Here is a 16,216-nt window from a genome sequence, read left to right on the forward strand (position 1 = left end):
ACAGCGACGAAGGTTCCTGAAATGCCACCCTTACCTCCCCGCCAACCGATGAGAAGAAAGTTTCACCCTCTGCATTCTCACCCCAAATGCTGCCTTTAAAACCTTCTGATGAAAACCATTGGGAGTTCAGGTCTTTTGAGGACAAGCGGTCCATTCTCCCTGCTGGGTCCTGTGAGAAACACTATCCTTTCCTTCACTGCAACCCAGTGTCAAGTCCGGCTTTGCTGGACTGTAAGCCAGAGGACCCAAGTTCAGTTCAGAAACAAGGCCAAGAGGCTGAGTATCACATCCAAGGTCAAACACTCACGGGCAAGTGGAAGGTAGGCCCAGGGCATCTGACTCACAGCCCTGCTGCTGACCACTAAGCCAGAAGCCCCAGCCTGTACCCCTTGAGGGCCTGGAAACCCACGTGAAAGGGAGGGGATGCTGCTTCCACGTGCATCTTCTGTTCTCCACAGCCCCAAACCTCCCTTTCTCCCATTCAAATGGAACAAAAAGAGTAGATCCTATGCTGGGAGTGAGGGGGTGGGGGTGGATAATCTACAGTCAGCCCAAACTATCCTACCTTCTTTGATAAAACACATTCTTAACCTCTTGCCAAGGCCAAGCAGCCACCAATCCTAGCCAATAAAGCCTCTGTCTTTTCACAAGGGCTGTAAGAATTCATTGCCTTGTTATTCTTCAAGTCACTATCATCCCAAACTAGACACTACCTGTGTCTGAAATTTACTTTGAAATTCATCCCCCACAAGGAGAGAGAGATGGGTTAATGAACAGAGAGATGGATGAAAGGAGAGACTCGTGATAAAGCAACTGCAGGAACATGTTAATGGTGTAACACACGGGTGTTCACTGTACAATCATTTCAACTTCTGTGTTTGGATATTTTCAAAATAAAGTATTAAAGAAGGGACTTCCCTGGTGGTCCAGTGGTTAAGAATTCCCCTGCCAAAGCAGGGAACACCAATTTGACCCCCAGTCCAAGAAGATCCCACATGCCAAGGAGCAACTAAGACTGCAGACCACAAGCCCTGGCCCGGGCTCTAGAGCCTCCGCAGCAACAGAAAGCACCCTGGCCATCAGTGCACCGCGGTCACAGAACACCCCACGCCGGCAGAGACGAGAAAGCCTGAGCACAGACGCGAAGACCCAGCACAGCCAAAAACCCAACAAGTGAGGATGTGCATAGGTTATATACAAATACTACATAGTTGTAAAGGAAAGACTAGAGTCTCTGAGGATTCTGGTGTCCAAAGGGGGATGAAGTGAAGTGAACTGAAAGTCGCTCAGTCATGTATGACTTTGCGACCCCATGGACTATTCATTCCATGGAATTCTCCAGGCCAGAATACTGGAGTGGGTAGCTGTTTCCTTCTCCAGGGGATCATCCCAACCCAGGGATGGAACCCAGGTCTCCCACATCGCAGGCAGATTCTTTACCATCTGAGCCACCAGGGAGGCTCCCAAAGTGGGGTCGTAGAACCATTTCCCCCAGACACCAGAGGATGACTATAATTATTAGGGAGTCCTTTTGATGGGGGGCACCCACACAGAAAACTTTCCCTTCATTAATGAATAAACAACCCTGAATAAATGCTGGGACTGGGTACACTGAAATGAGAAATCTTATTTATGGAGAAAAGTTACACCAAATAAAAGGAAGATTAAAATTTGAAGATTACTCAGTTTTCTCCTTTAATAGCAGTATTTTTTTTTTAATGAAGGGAAAAAAACATTCAAAAAGAGTTTGGGAAAATATAATTTGAGATTTTCACTATTCAAAAAGTAATTTGGTGCTACTTTTTCATTAAAATTTTGTTTTCAGCAGCTCCTACTGAAACAACTTCAGGGCTGTCTTAACTATATTAGCACTGTTAGGCAGGAATGTGGATACAAATCTGGATCACAGACACCGACTGTCCTACAGGGACGCCCACAAACGACCATGGCACAAAACAGTGTGGATGCCATAAAACACAGAGGATCCAAATTATAAAAAAGAGGAAAAAAAAAGAGGTAATACAAATTAAATGTTTTGAGAATTCAGAGTCGAAGAAAATGACTTTCAGCTGAAAGGATCATCGTGGTGGAGCTTCAAGCCGGGGGTTAAAGAATAGTGGACTTCGGACGTGCAGGAAGAGGACAGTGGGCACAACAGGCAGAGTGGCAACAGCAAGAGAAGCCAAGATGTGCTCAGAAGAGCAGAGGAGGAAGGGCAGGGTGGGGAGGGAGGGCAAAGTGACGGCCCAGCCTGGGAGGGCCTGAGGAGGCAGGCTAAGGAGGCACTTGCCTTGTGGTCTAGTGGTTAGGACTCCGTGCTGCCACTGCGTGGGGCACAGGTTCGATCCAGGGTCCAGGAACTAAGATCTCACATGCTTCTTGGCACAGCCGAAAAAAAAGAAATCAGGCTAAGGAACTAGAGCTTTCCTTTACTGCTGAACAATGAGCAACCACAGAGGAGGAAAGTGAATGACCAGAGCTCTTCCTTGGGGGTGTTTTTCTAGCAGCCTTGTGTGGACCGGGTTGGTAACAGGCAAGCAGGGACTGTTGTAGATGTTCTGGAAATAGGAAAGAGAGGCTTGAACTCCGACAGTGGGCACAGAAATAGAGCAGAAGGGGTGGCCTGAAGAGACTCTGTGGAAGGGAAAACCAGTGCGATTTGGAGGTTGATTTGCTTGAAAAGGGGAGGAACTGGAACAGATGCTAAACTTTCAAGCCATGTAACAGACTGACGGAGAGATAGGGTGCACAGGAGGAATTACCTCTTGTCAGGATCAAAGCGTGCATTTCAAAACGTTAAAAGCATGACGGTCCTACAAGCAGAGTCAGCGTGCTTCACAGATTTATTTAACTTACTGGCAATCAAAAGAACGCAAAAACACTTCAGAGGATGATATGAACAATCGTGGGATGTGTGTGTCTATGTATGAAAAAAAATGGAATACGATGACTAGTTCCAAAACTAGCTGATGCTGTACAGGACATAAAACGGTTGCCTCTGTGATTAACTAAAGCAGAGAGAAATCATTTTCATCTCTATCAGGACAAAGTGAAGTCAGTCAGACAAAGACAAATATCATATGATATCACTTACAGGTGGAATCTAAAAACTGAGACAAATTAATCCACAGAATAGAAACAGACTCAGAAAAACAAATTTATGGTTGCCAAAGGGGAAAGGCAAGAGGAAGCGGAGGGATAAATTAGGTTGGGCTTGACACAGACACACAAATATATATAAAATACTCATCAAGGACCTGCTAGACAGCACAAGGAACTCTACTTAATATTCTTTAACAACCTACACATACAGGGAAAGAATGTAAACAAGAATGGCTGTATGTGTGACCGAGTCAAGTCAGTGGACACCTACAACAAAAGTCACACTGTAAACCGACTATACTCCAGTGTGGAGGAGAAACATGTCTCCATGCCTGCCATACCCGCTCAGGCCCTGGGGACCCAGGCTGGTGTCACACCCCTGCAGCCTTGGGTCCCAGCGATGAACTGTCACGAGACTGCGGGAGCCGGGGCGGGTGTGCCAGCAAATGAGCCCCGCTTGGGCATGGAATGCACAGTCCCCTGGTGGGACCACAGTCTCCAGATTCAGGCGGGCCCTCCTCCAGCTATACCAAGCCAAGGACACCCTCCCACTGGTGGACGCCGTGGGCTGGAGGAGCTCTGAGCAGCCACCCTGTCCACACGTGGCCTGGTGCCGAGTCCCCACCTCCAGCCGCCTTCCCTAGAGCGGCCCCACCTACGGGCAACAGCGCCCTAGGTGTGGCAGCTTGGCAGGGGTTGCTTTGTCTACGGAAGGGTGAAAGGGGAAAAGGCAGAGACGTGTCCTTGGGGTTTTGTCCTGGCACATGCCACCCTAACTGACAACCCAGAAACTCGACTTTTCCTAAGGTTTGACTGCCCCAACTAGCCCGAGCAGGCAGGAAGAAATGCTTCACCTTGTGGCCATTTCCCATCATTGTTCAGTCACTCGGTCGTGTCCGACTCTGACCCCAGGGACCACAGCACACCAGGCTTCCCTGGCCTTCACTATTTCCCAGAGCTTGCTCAAACTCATGTCCTTTGAGTCAGTGATGCCATCCAACCATCTCATCCTCTCTCATCCCCTTCTCCTCCTGCCTTCTCTTTCCAAGCATCAGGGTTTTTTCCCTGATGAGAATGAGTCAGCTCTTCGCATCAGGTGGCCAAACTAGTGCTTAGGGGCACTTCCTATTCACAAGGCCCGTGGGGCTGGAAACGACACCTGCCCTCAAGAAATGTCCTACGGTAGGTCACGAAAAGCAATTCCAAACAGGGCTGACTTTCAGGAAGCCAACTTCAAGAAGTAAATTTCACTCATATTTATTGAAAAAAAAATTTAATGGAAAATATGCTCCACACAGCTATTATTTAGAGACACGCAAATCGGAACTGCAAGGGGGTATCTCACTGTGCCAGTGAGAATGGCCAACCGCAAACGCCTACAGACAATGAATGCAGAGACGCCGAGGAAGGGAGGGAGCTCTCCTACAGGCTGAGGAAGCTGCAAACTGGCAACAGGCTCTGGAGAACAGTGTGTGGAGGTTCTTTACAAACTAAGCATAAAGCCAGTTGATGATCTAGCCACCCCAGTCCTGGACCTACCATCAGAGAAGCACAGGATCTGAAAAGGTGCACCAACATTCAGTGCCGCCCAGTGTGCGACGTCCAAGACACGGGGCCCCCAGTGCCCGCTGGCAGAGGAGCCGAAGAAGACGCGCCACGCGTACCGCAGGAGGCGATGGCAGCCCACTCCAGTGCTCTCGCCTGCAGAATCCCAGGGACGCGGGAGCCTGGCGGGCTGCCGTCTATGGGGTCGCGTAGAGTCGGACAGGACGGAAGAGACTTAGCAGCAGCAGCAGCAGCTACATGTATACAGTGGGATACTGGCCATAAAAAAACAGATGAATTGATGCCATTAGCAGCCACATGAATGGACCTAGACAAGATCATACTTAGTGAAGTAAATCAAACTGCGAAAGACAAGCATCATATAGGATCACCTACACTTGGAATCTAAAAATTGATACAAATGAATTAATTTATGAAGAGAAAAAGACTCACAGAGTTAGAAAACAAATGCATAATTCCCAAAGGGGAAATCAGGGGCGGGAGGGATGAGTTAGGAGGTTAGGGTTAACAGATACACTGCCCTATATATAGAAGAGATAATCAAGAAGGACCTTCTGTATAGGACAGGGAACTCAACTAAAACACTCCCGTAATAACCTATATGGGAATAGGATCCAAAAATCGAGACATCTATTATGTGTGCATAAGTGAATCAAGTTGCAGTGGACCTAAAACAAACAGCACTGTAAATCAACTCTACTTCATAGAAAATAAAAATTAAGAAAAGCAGAGCCAACCATACTCCCCACAGGCCTCAGGGACCCAGGTGGGTGTCACGTCCCTGGGGCCTGAGCAGGCCTGCGTCTGGAGGCTGGACTCGCATGGGACTGACGGAGGATGTGCAAGCAAATGAGCCCCCTTGGACTTGTACTGCCCACTCCCCTCTTGATGGGACCACAATCTCCAGAGCCAGGCAGGCCCACAAAAAGCCACAGGAAGCCTACTTCACCCAGAGATCTGTGGATCCTCCTGGGCTGGAAGAGCTTCGTAAAGTCACCTGATCTCCCCTCCTCGCATCCTGGTGCTGGGCTCCCACCTCCACCCTCCATCCTGAAAGTCCCCACACCTACAGATCACAGCACCCTTAGCAGAGCAGTTTTGCAAGGATGGGCATTTCTCCATGGGGTGAAAGGTAACAGGAAGGAGGAATGACACACAAGCCCCTGGGCGTTTCGTCTCACGCATTCCGCTCTCCTGGACAACCCAGGAACATGACTTTGCCAAGCGTCTGGCTGCCCAGGTAACCAGATCTGTATGTGGCAAAGTGCTGCCGCCTTGTGGCCCTTTCCTGTAACAGCACTTTAAAACCTGCAGCTCATGGGCACTTCCTATTCACAAACCCTGGGAGGCTGGAATCGGCACCCACTCTCAAGAAATGTCCTGTGGTAGATCTTGGAAGAATAATGCAAAACAGGGCTGACTTTCAAGAAGCCAATTTCAACAGGTAAATTTCATTCACACAGTTTGAAAAGAAAAAAAAAAAGTAGTGGAAAAGAGAACCCATTGGCTATTAATGTGCTGTGCTTCGTCGCCCAGTTGTCTCCGATTCTTTGCAACTCCGCGGACTGTCGCTCACCAGGCTCCTCTGCCCGTGGGGAGTCTCCAGGCCAGAATACTGCAGTGGGGTGCCATGCCCTCCTCACAGCTGTTAATAGAGAAACACAAATGAAAACCACAAGGCCAGGCCTTCCCTGGCGGCTCAGGGGTAAAGAATCCGCCTTCCAATGCAGGAGACATGGGTTCAACTCCTGACCTGGGATCCCACGTGCCACGGAACTCAGCCCATGAGCCACAACTACCGAGCCTGCCCGCCTCAACCACTGAAGCCCGCGTGCCCAGAGCCCGCGCTCTGCAACGAGAAGCCCCTGCAATGAGAAGCCCGTGCACCACAGCTAGAAAGTAGCCTCCGCTCTCCACAACTAGAGAAAGCCCTCGCATCACTGAAGACCAGAAGAGCCAAAAGTAAGTACATTTTTAAAAAAGAGCTACAAAGATGTATCACCTCACATCAGTCCCAACGGTCATCAGTAAAACATCTAAAAACATCAAAGGTGGAGACAGCATGGAGCAAAGGGAACCCTCCCATGCTGTTGGCAGGGATGTCAATTGGTAACGGCCACTATGGAGCAACCTGCGAAGGTCCCTTAAAACCTAAAAATAAACCTAGCATATGGTCCAGCAATCCCACACCCACACATATATCCAGAGAAAACTGTAATTTTGAAAGATATATGCAGCCCAATGCTCACTGCTGCACTATTTACAGCAGCTAAGACGTGGAGGCAGCCTAGATGCCCATCAACAGATGAATGGACACACAGGGGGACACACACACACACACACACACACACACACAGAGTGGAATATTACTCAGCCATAAAAAGGAACGAATTTGAGTCAGTTCCAGTGAGTTAGATGAATCTAGAGCCTGTTATCGGAGAAGGCAATGGCACCCCACTCCAGTACTCTTGCCTGGAAAATCCCATGGATGGAGGAGCCTGGTGGGCTGCAGTCCATGGGGTCGCTAAGAGTCAGCCATGACTGAGTGACTTCACTTTCACTTTTCACTTTCATGCATTGGAGAAGGAAATGGCAACCCACTCCAGGGTTCTTGCCTGGAGAATCCCACGGACAGGGGAGCCTGGTGGGCTGCCATCTATGGGGTCGCACAGAGTCGGACACGACTGAAGCGACTTAGCAGCAGCAGAGCCTGTTATACAGAGTGAAGTTAGAAAGAGAAAAATAAATATCATATATTAATGCAAACATATGACATCTAGAAAGATGATACTGATGAACCTATTTGCAGCAACAGAGATGCTGACAGAGAACAGACTTCTGCACATACCGGAGGAAGGGGAGCATGGGGTGAATTGAGAGAACAGCACTGAAACATATATACACATACACACCTATATAACCATATGTAAAATAGCCAGCCAGTGGGAATCTGCAGTCTGACACAGGGAGCTCAACCCTGCGCCCTGTGACAACCTAGAGGGACAGGATGGGGGACGGGAGGGAGGCTTTAGTGGGAGGGAATATAATTATGACTGATCTGTGCTGTTGTACAGCTGAAACCATAACAATGCAAAGCAATTTTCCTCCAGTTAAAACAAAATCAAAAACTAGAGTAGAAGCTAAGCAAATCATATTGTCAATCTCATTTCATTTACACCAGCAGAGGGCTGCAACGGCCAAGGAATGCTGCTGCTGCTGCGGCTGCTCAGTCGCTTCACTCGTGTCCGACTCTGTGCGACCCCACAGACGGCAGCCCACCAGGCTCCCCCGTCCCTGGGATTCTCCAGGCAAGAACACTGGAGTGGGTTGCCATTGCCTTCTCTAGTGCATTAAAGTGAAAAGTGAAAGTGAAGCTGCTCAGTGGCACTCAGACCCTCAGCGACCCCAGGGACCGCAGCCCGCCCGGCTCCTCCACCCACTGCTGCCTTTTTTCTAGGGCTTCTGCCTGCCTGTACATGCACTTGATTCCTCCATGGTGTTTGGGGGGAAAAAGACTACAAAACTCAGCCTCCTTGCTCCCATATCACTTGGGTATTTTAGTTCAGGACGGTTGGATTACTTGTGAGGGAGATGTGATGCAGAAAGGTAGACATCACAGCCCTTTCTAACACCATACCCCAAAATAAACTCAAAATGGATTAAAAGACTAGGAACTATAAAACTCTTAGAGGAAAACAGGCAGAACACTCTCTGACATAAGTCACAGCAAGATCCTCTATGACCCACCTCCCACAGTAATGAAAATAAAAGGAAAAACAAACACGTGGGGCCCAATTAAACCTAAACGCTTTTGCACAAGGAAGGAAACTATAAGCACGGTGAAGTGACAGCCCTCAGAATGGGAGAAAATAAAAGCAAATGAAACAACTGATAAAGAATTAATCTACAAAATATACAAGCATATCATGCAGCTCAACACCAGAAAAACAACCCAATCAAAAAACAGGCAGATGAATTAAACAGACATTTCTCCAAAGATACACAAATGGTTAATAAAGACATAAGATGCTCAGCATCGCTCATTATTACAGAAGTGCAAATCAAAACCTCAATGAGCTATTCTGATATTCTGACCAGTCAGAATGGCCATCATCAAAAAATCTACAAAAAATAAATGCTGGAGAGGATGTGGAAAAAAGGGAACCCTCTCACACTGTTGGTGGGAGTGCAAAATGATACAGTCCCTAAGGAGAACAGTAGGGAAAGTCCTTTAAAAACCAGGAATGAAACTACCATACGACCCAGCAATCCCACTGTAGGCATATACCTTGAGGAAACCAGAACTGAAAAAGACACATGTACCCCAATGCTCAGCGCGGCACTATTTACATTAGCTGTAAATAACTGGAAGCAAGCTAGATGTCCATCAGCAGATGAATGGATAAGGAAGTCGTGGTACTTATATACAAAGGACTATTTCGCAGCTATAAAAAGGAACGCATTTGAGTCCGTTCTAATGAGGTGGATGAACCTAGAGCCTATTAAGGACAGTGAAGTCAGTCACAAAGAGGAAGACAAATACCGAACATTAACACATACGTATATATGGAATCTAGAAAGATGCTACCAACGATCCTGCATACAGGGTAGCAAAGGAGACACAGATGTGAAGAACAGACCTTTGGACTCAGTGGGGCAAGGAGAGGATGGGATGATTTGAGGGAACAGCACTGAAACATATACATTACCAAATGTAAACCAGATGACCAGAGCTTAATGTATGAAGCAGGGCATCCAAGGCCGCTGCTCTACGACAGCCTAGAGGGATAGGGTGGGAAGGGAGGCAGGAGGGGGGTTCAGGATGGGGGGCCATGTGTATCTATGGCCGATTCATACTGACGCATGGCAAAAACCATCACAATACTGTCAAGTAATTATGCTCCAATTAAGTAAGTTTTTAAAAAAAGTTTTCTGATTGCTTAGGGAAAAGAGAAGTCCAATTTGGCAATGTGAATTACAGGGCATCTCTGCCATTAGAAGGCCACCACAGACTTGCCTCATACTGAGAGTCATTGATGAGTACAGAAAACATGTTTCCACTCATCATCAATTAAATCCTGCTGCTGCTGCTGCTAAGTCGCTTCAGTCGTGTCCGACTCTGTGCGACCCCATAGACGGCAGCCCACCAGGCCCTGCCATCCCTGGGATTCTCCAAGCAAGAACACTGGAGTGGGTTGCCATTTCCTCCTCCAGTGCATGAAAGTGAAAAGTGAAAGTGAAGTCACTCAGTCATGTCCAACTCTTAGCGACCCCATGGACTGCAGCCCACCAGGCTCCTCCATCCATGGGATTTTCCAGGCAAGAGTACTGGAGTGGGTTGCCATTGCCTTCTCCAAATTAAATCCTAGCTTTTGAAAAATGGGAAGCATTAACAGGGGTTCCCGAAGCAAAGACGTAATGGAAAGATAACCACTCTCTGCAGGCCACATTTTGTTTCATCTTCCCTGTGTTCGTCGAAAGAGACATATGCTCTCCTGGAGCTGCTGCATGTCAGTTTATAGAAATCAGCTTCATTTTGTTTTTTTAATAATTACATTGAGTGGCCATACCTCAGTTTATCTACCCAATTTCCCATGAAGAGGCCTTTAGGTTGTTCCCAACATTTTGCAATTAGCAACAATGTCGCAGAGAATAACTGTGTGAATTTTACTTTTGTATCCTCAGATATGTACCTTTGGGGTAAGTTCCTAGGTTAGGTGGTTACTGAGTTTGCACAGTTTTGTTAACTAGTGCAAATTTCCCTCACCAGAGGTTGTACTGTTTTGCACTCCCAGAAACAGTGCACACACCTGTTCCTCCAACATCTCCCACAAAGTGCATTCTCAAGCTTTGAATTTTTTTCATTCAGATAGGGAGAAATAATATTTAGTGTGATTTTAATTTGCATTTCTTCCTGAGAAAAATTGAATGTATTTACATATGTTCAAGAGCTACTTTTATATTATGTTTTACTTGTCTGTCCAAGTTTTTTGCCTATTTACATCCTATAGGGATTTTGGTTCCCCTACCTCTATTTTAAGAATTCTTCAAATATTAGGTATATCAGCTCTTTGTCTGTGGTACAACTTTTTTCTCTCAAACTTTTTGCCTGCCTTTTGCTTCTGTTAATGGTGTTTTTTGCCATCATGCTTTTTTTTTCCAGATTATTTTTAGATAGTTGAGTATACAATTTTTAATTGCATGTATATTGAGTTAAAGTTAGAAAGCCTGTCCCCATTTGGATACAAAAGACTTTTAAGTTTTCCTTTAGTCCTTGTATGGGTTCATATTTTACATCTAGGTCTGATATACCTGGGAGTTGATTCTTGTGACTGATGTCAGGGATGGATCTAATTTTACCTTTACAAACAGCTAGCACTTGATCTAATACCATTTTATACATGTGTATGTATACATACATATTTATATATATGCATATGTGTATATTTATATATGTAAATACATATGTATGTAATATGTATACATACATACATACATAAAACTGTTTTCTTGTAGAAAAAAGCACACAAGGCAGTGGGCTTTTCAGAAACGGTCACTTACACTAATACATTTAGAGCAGAGAGCTCAAAGCGCTTGCATAATCATGGGACTATTATTTAATGAATTTATGCAAATTAAAATTCCTTCCCTGGTGGCTACTAAAATTTAATTTGTGTAACACTTTACAGTTTAGAAACATACCCCCACATCCTCAATCTGGTTTACCCCATCGTAACTCTAATCCCAAGCAGGTTGTCCTCAACACACCGAGGAAGGGACTAAGGCCACAGAACAGATGACGCCGAGAGGCATGCACTGAGTGAGTGCAGCGACCCAGCTCTTCTGCCTTTTCCATGGTTCTCCACAGAACTGGCCCCAGTTCTTTCACATTAAGCCAGCTGTGGCTTTACAAAGTCCGTTACGAAGAAGGTGGTGGCTAAGACGCTCAAAAATCTCTTGCAAGCCAGGGCTGGATTAAGACTTTACTTGAAGGTTAAAGCTCTCAAAATACTGAGCATCTCCAGCAGCTAAAGAGCAGGAAAATATCTGGGAGTATAGCAAAAGATGTGGCTGTCCAGCAATTCCACTCCTGGGTATGTATCCAAAAAAACCAAAACCACTCATTTGGAAAGACACATGCACCTCAGTGTTCAGAGCAGCATTCCTTACAATTGCCAGATAAGCAAGCAACCTCAGAATCCATCAACAGATGAATGGATAAATAAGATGTGGTACATAAATACAATGGAATATTAATCATAAAAAAGACTGAAATTTTGTCATTTGCAGCAATACGGATGGAGTTGGAGGGCATCAAGCTAAGTGAAATAAGTCAGACAAAGATAAATACTGTATGATATCACATATATGGAATTTTTAAATTACGATGAACTAGATATAGAGAAGCTAGAACCACTAGAGAAGCTAGAGGTTACAGCAGCGGGGGAGGGGGAGGTAGAAGCTAGCGGGTGTGAGACAGGCCCCAGGATGTTCTGCACAACAGGGGAACATGGCCAGTGCTTGGTAATAACTTAGTGGAGAGCAATCATTAAAACTGTATTAAAGTTTTTTTTAAACTAAATAGTACTTAATAGTACTTCCTTAATAGTACTTCCCATGCACACAGAATTTGAAACGTGCACACATACACAAAACAGTGGGAGCCCCACCCAGGTAACGATGATGAAGCTATAACATTAAAGACAGAACATACCTTAATAAAAAATGCTTGGAGAGTCACATCCTACAGGATGTCAACTCAGATTTCTGAACCAAAACCTGGCTTTAAATTCTAAGGCAACATGGGGCAACATCAAATGCCTAGTCTGGCTACTGAGTTGTAACAGCAGCTCTGAGAGTGATCAGAGGAGCCCTGGAGGTCCTGAGAACTTCACAGGGATTCTGTGAGGTCAGACTATTCTCCTCCTCCCAAGAGGACACTTGCATTTTTCACTGGTGAATACTGGTTTGCACTGCAGCTGGAGTAAAACCAGGAGCACGCTAGCACAAGGCAAGGCAGTGGCAGCAAACTGAATCTGTAGTCCTTCTCTTCTTCACCACTCTGGGAAAATACAAAGCAAATCCACTGAAGAATTCCCTTGATGAAGTGAAGCCTTATTACGCTGCACCAGCTGGCACCAGTTCTTCCGCCGTTCTGTGCGGAAACGGAAGGACACATGCACACTTCTGCTGCTTCCTGAAGTGTTCCTGTACTACTGAGTGATCAGCTGGTGTAGCCACTTCTTTCAGCTACCTGCAAGAATTACTTATAGACCAACTGGCTCTTCAGGTGTATTTGGGAGACACTTTCTCAATAATGAATGAAGTGGTCCTATCAGTACAAGCAATATACACTGACAGTATCCGTTGCACTGATAGAATCTGAACTTTCCAGAAAAAAATTAGAATCTTGGAATATTTGTATCGGCCACTGAGCCTGACCGTTTCCCACCACTTTAAACTTTTCTAATGAGATTTAATAATAACTAAAAATATGTTATTTGGGGAGAAGACATTTTATAATGAGACATGTTAGAATTTGGAAGAACCTGGAGTTCAGCAAACTGATATTTTCTAAATCCAATGAATAAAATAAATAAATAAATAAATCCAATGAATAATGTTACAGAGTCACACAGGGGTAAAAATCTACTCCAGGTTAAAGACAGACCAATGGTTTTCTCCACTGTAGTTAGCCTGCAAAAAACACTTGTCAAGTCTTAGCACCGAAAGAGAAAACTCACAATTCTCTGGAAAAGCTATTAAAATACTCCTACCTTTTTCCACCTATGTATTTCTGAGGCTGCATTTTCTTCCTGGAATTCAGACAGCATTTCAGATCAGACGGAATACAGCAGATGAGAGAACCCAGCTGTCTTCCATTAAGCCAGACACTAAAGAGTTTATAAAAATGTAACACAATGGCACCCTTCAGACTTTTTTTAGTTTCACAGAGCTGTTTTCTGTAAAGTTATGCTAACATGAAATGGATTTACTATCGCTACTTATAAATGAATATTTTTAAATTTTCAGCTTTTACTTACCACATGGCAAATATAGATAAATGACCACATTAAAAATAATTCTTTGGGGTTCTTAGTAAGTACAAATATAAAGGAATCCTGAGAATTCCCTGCCAACCTAGTGGTTAGGACTCCACGCTTTCACTGCTGAGGGCCCAGGCTGGGGAACTAAGATCCCACAAGCTGTGAGCAAAAAATAAATAAAATAGAAGAGGAATCTTGTGACAAAAAATTTTGAAAATCACTGTATCTAAATTTTGGAAAAGTAAATTTTACCCCAAGACAAGACAGAAAAGAATTGTCACCAACTAATTTAAAAAGTTTTGGTAATACAATGAGTTCAAGGTACAGCTCTCCCCAAACCTGTGTGGTAGTGTGTGTGTGGGTGTGTATTACTCTCCCTCCAACTATATATAATCGTATTTTGAGAAACTGGAGGCATCATTATTTTATTGTTTCTTAAAAATATAACTATCTCCATATATGCTCTATCTGAAAAATATCTTTTAAAATATCCTTGAATTTCATGGACCTCTTCACATTACTCACTTCATGTATTTTTTTACTTTATGTATATATTAGAGTTCTTCCTATAATTCTCTAAAGTGACCATGATCACAGGATAAATCTTACAGTGAGAATTCCCTATCACTGTCTACAGTCCTATTTCAACATCAGATCAGATCAGATCAGTCACTCAGTCGTGTCCGACTCTTTGCAACCCCATGAATCGCAGCACGCCAGGCCTCCCTGTCCATCACTCCCGGAGTTCACTCAGACTCACGTCCATCGAGTCAGCGATACCATCCAGCCATCTCATCCTCTGTTGTCCCCTTCTCCTCCTGCCCCCAATCCCTCCCAGCATCAGAGTCTTTTCCAATGAGTCAACTCTCATTGGTGTTGGGGATCCATGAGGTGGGGATCCACTATTTGATAAAGACATTAATAAAGGTGTTACATGAAGGAGGAATTGCCCTATTCTGGCATTTTGCCAATTTAAGAAGCAAGTACTTTCTGTAAAGCAAAAGCCCACATAAAAAATTGTAAAGGATACTACCATTTGGGCTACTGTTAAGTTCCATAATGGGCCTTATAAATTGATATCTGATAGCTTTAAAGAAGCAAAAACAACAAGTTCTACATCAATCTTGGGATTCCCTGGTGGCTCAGTGCTAAAGAATCCGTGCCTGCCAACACAGGAGACGTGGGTTCAATGCTTGAGTTGGGAAAATCCTCTGGAAAAGGAAGTGGCAACCCATTCCAGTATTCTTACCTGGGAAATCCCAGGGACAGAAGAGCCTGACGGGCTGTTATAGTCCATGGGGTTGCAAGAGCTGGACTCAGTTTAGTGACTAACCACCACCACCAATTTTACATAAACTCTTTACAATGAATACAAAGAGGGAATACTTCAAAACTTGATTCATGATGTCAAACATAAACTTGATAACAAATACTGACAAGTCCATGAAAAGTATAGGCCAATTTTTCTCAGAAGCATGATGTAAAATCCTAACATAATATGAGCAAACCAAATTCAGTTTTATCAAGATCAAGTTAAATCTATTTCAGAGACACAAAGTTGGCTTAATATTTCTAAGAGGTAATGTAACTGATAATCATTAACAGAAAAATTATCTCAATATATAAAAAATTTTTTATAAAATTTAACACCTATCTATGATAAAATTTTATAATATAGACCATGGGGTCGCTAAAGAGTCAGACACGACTGAGCGACTTCACTTTCCCTTTTCACTTCCTTGCATTGAAGAAGGAAATGGCAACCCACTCTAGTGATCTTGCCTGGAGAATCCCAGGGACGGGGGAGCCTGGTGGGCTGCCGTCTATGGGGTCGCACAGAGTTGGACACGACTGAAGCGACTTAGCAGCAGCAGGAAAGAAGAGAACTTTCTGATAGAGGAGCTACAAAAAGCATGCAACAAATAAACTCAACAGTGAAATATTTAAAGCTTTCACTCAGGAAACAAGATAAAGATACTTCCACTCATTGGTTCCAGAGAATCCTACATTGGAGCGTGGGTGTCACAAAGTAAGACAACATTAGAAAAGAAGAAATAAAACTCATTATTTACAGATGACATAATTGTACTAGAAAAATATAAACTACAGATGGTACACCCTTCCATAACCCAATTTGTAAAGCGGAGGACTGTAGACCAGATGTGTGTATAATAAACTACAGATGAACTATTACATTAATAAATGGATTTTAGTAAGGTTGCTGGATAAGATCAATATAAAAAAAAAAGTGTATTTCTACATACCAGCAACAAAGTAACATTTTAAAAGGATGCCATTTAAAATACTATCAAAGAGAGAATTCTCTGGCAGTCCAATGGTTAGAACCCCTCACTTTCACTGCTGAGGACCCAGGAGTCTGGGAACTAAGATCCCACAAGCTGCACAATGCAGCCAAAATAAACAAACAAATAATAAAATAGCATTAAAAAATAGCTGGAAAAACAGCTACCGAAAGAAGATGCAACCTGAAATACAAGTAC

Source organism: Bubalus kerabau, chromosome 20 (assembly GCF_029407905.1).
Source record: "Bubalus kerabau isolate K-KA32 ecotype Philippines breed swamp buffalo chromosome 20, PCC_UOA_SB_1v2, whole genome shotgun sequence".
In the NCBI taxonomy this organism is placed as follows: domain Eukaryota; kingdom Metazoa; phylum Chordata; class Mammalia; order Artiodactyla; family Bovidae; genus Bubalus; species Bubalus kerabau.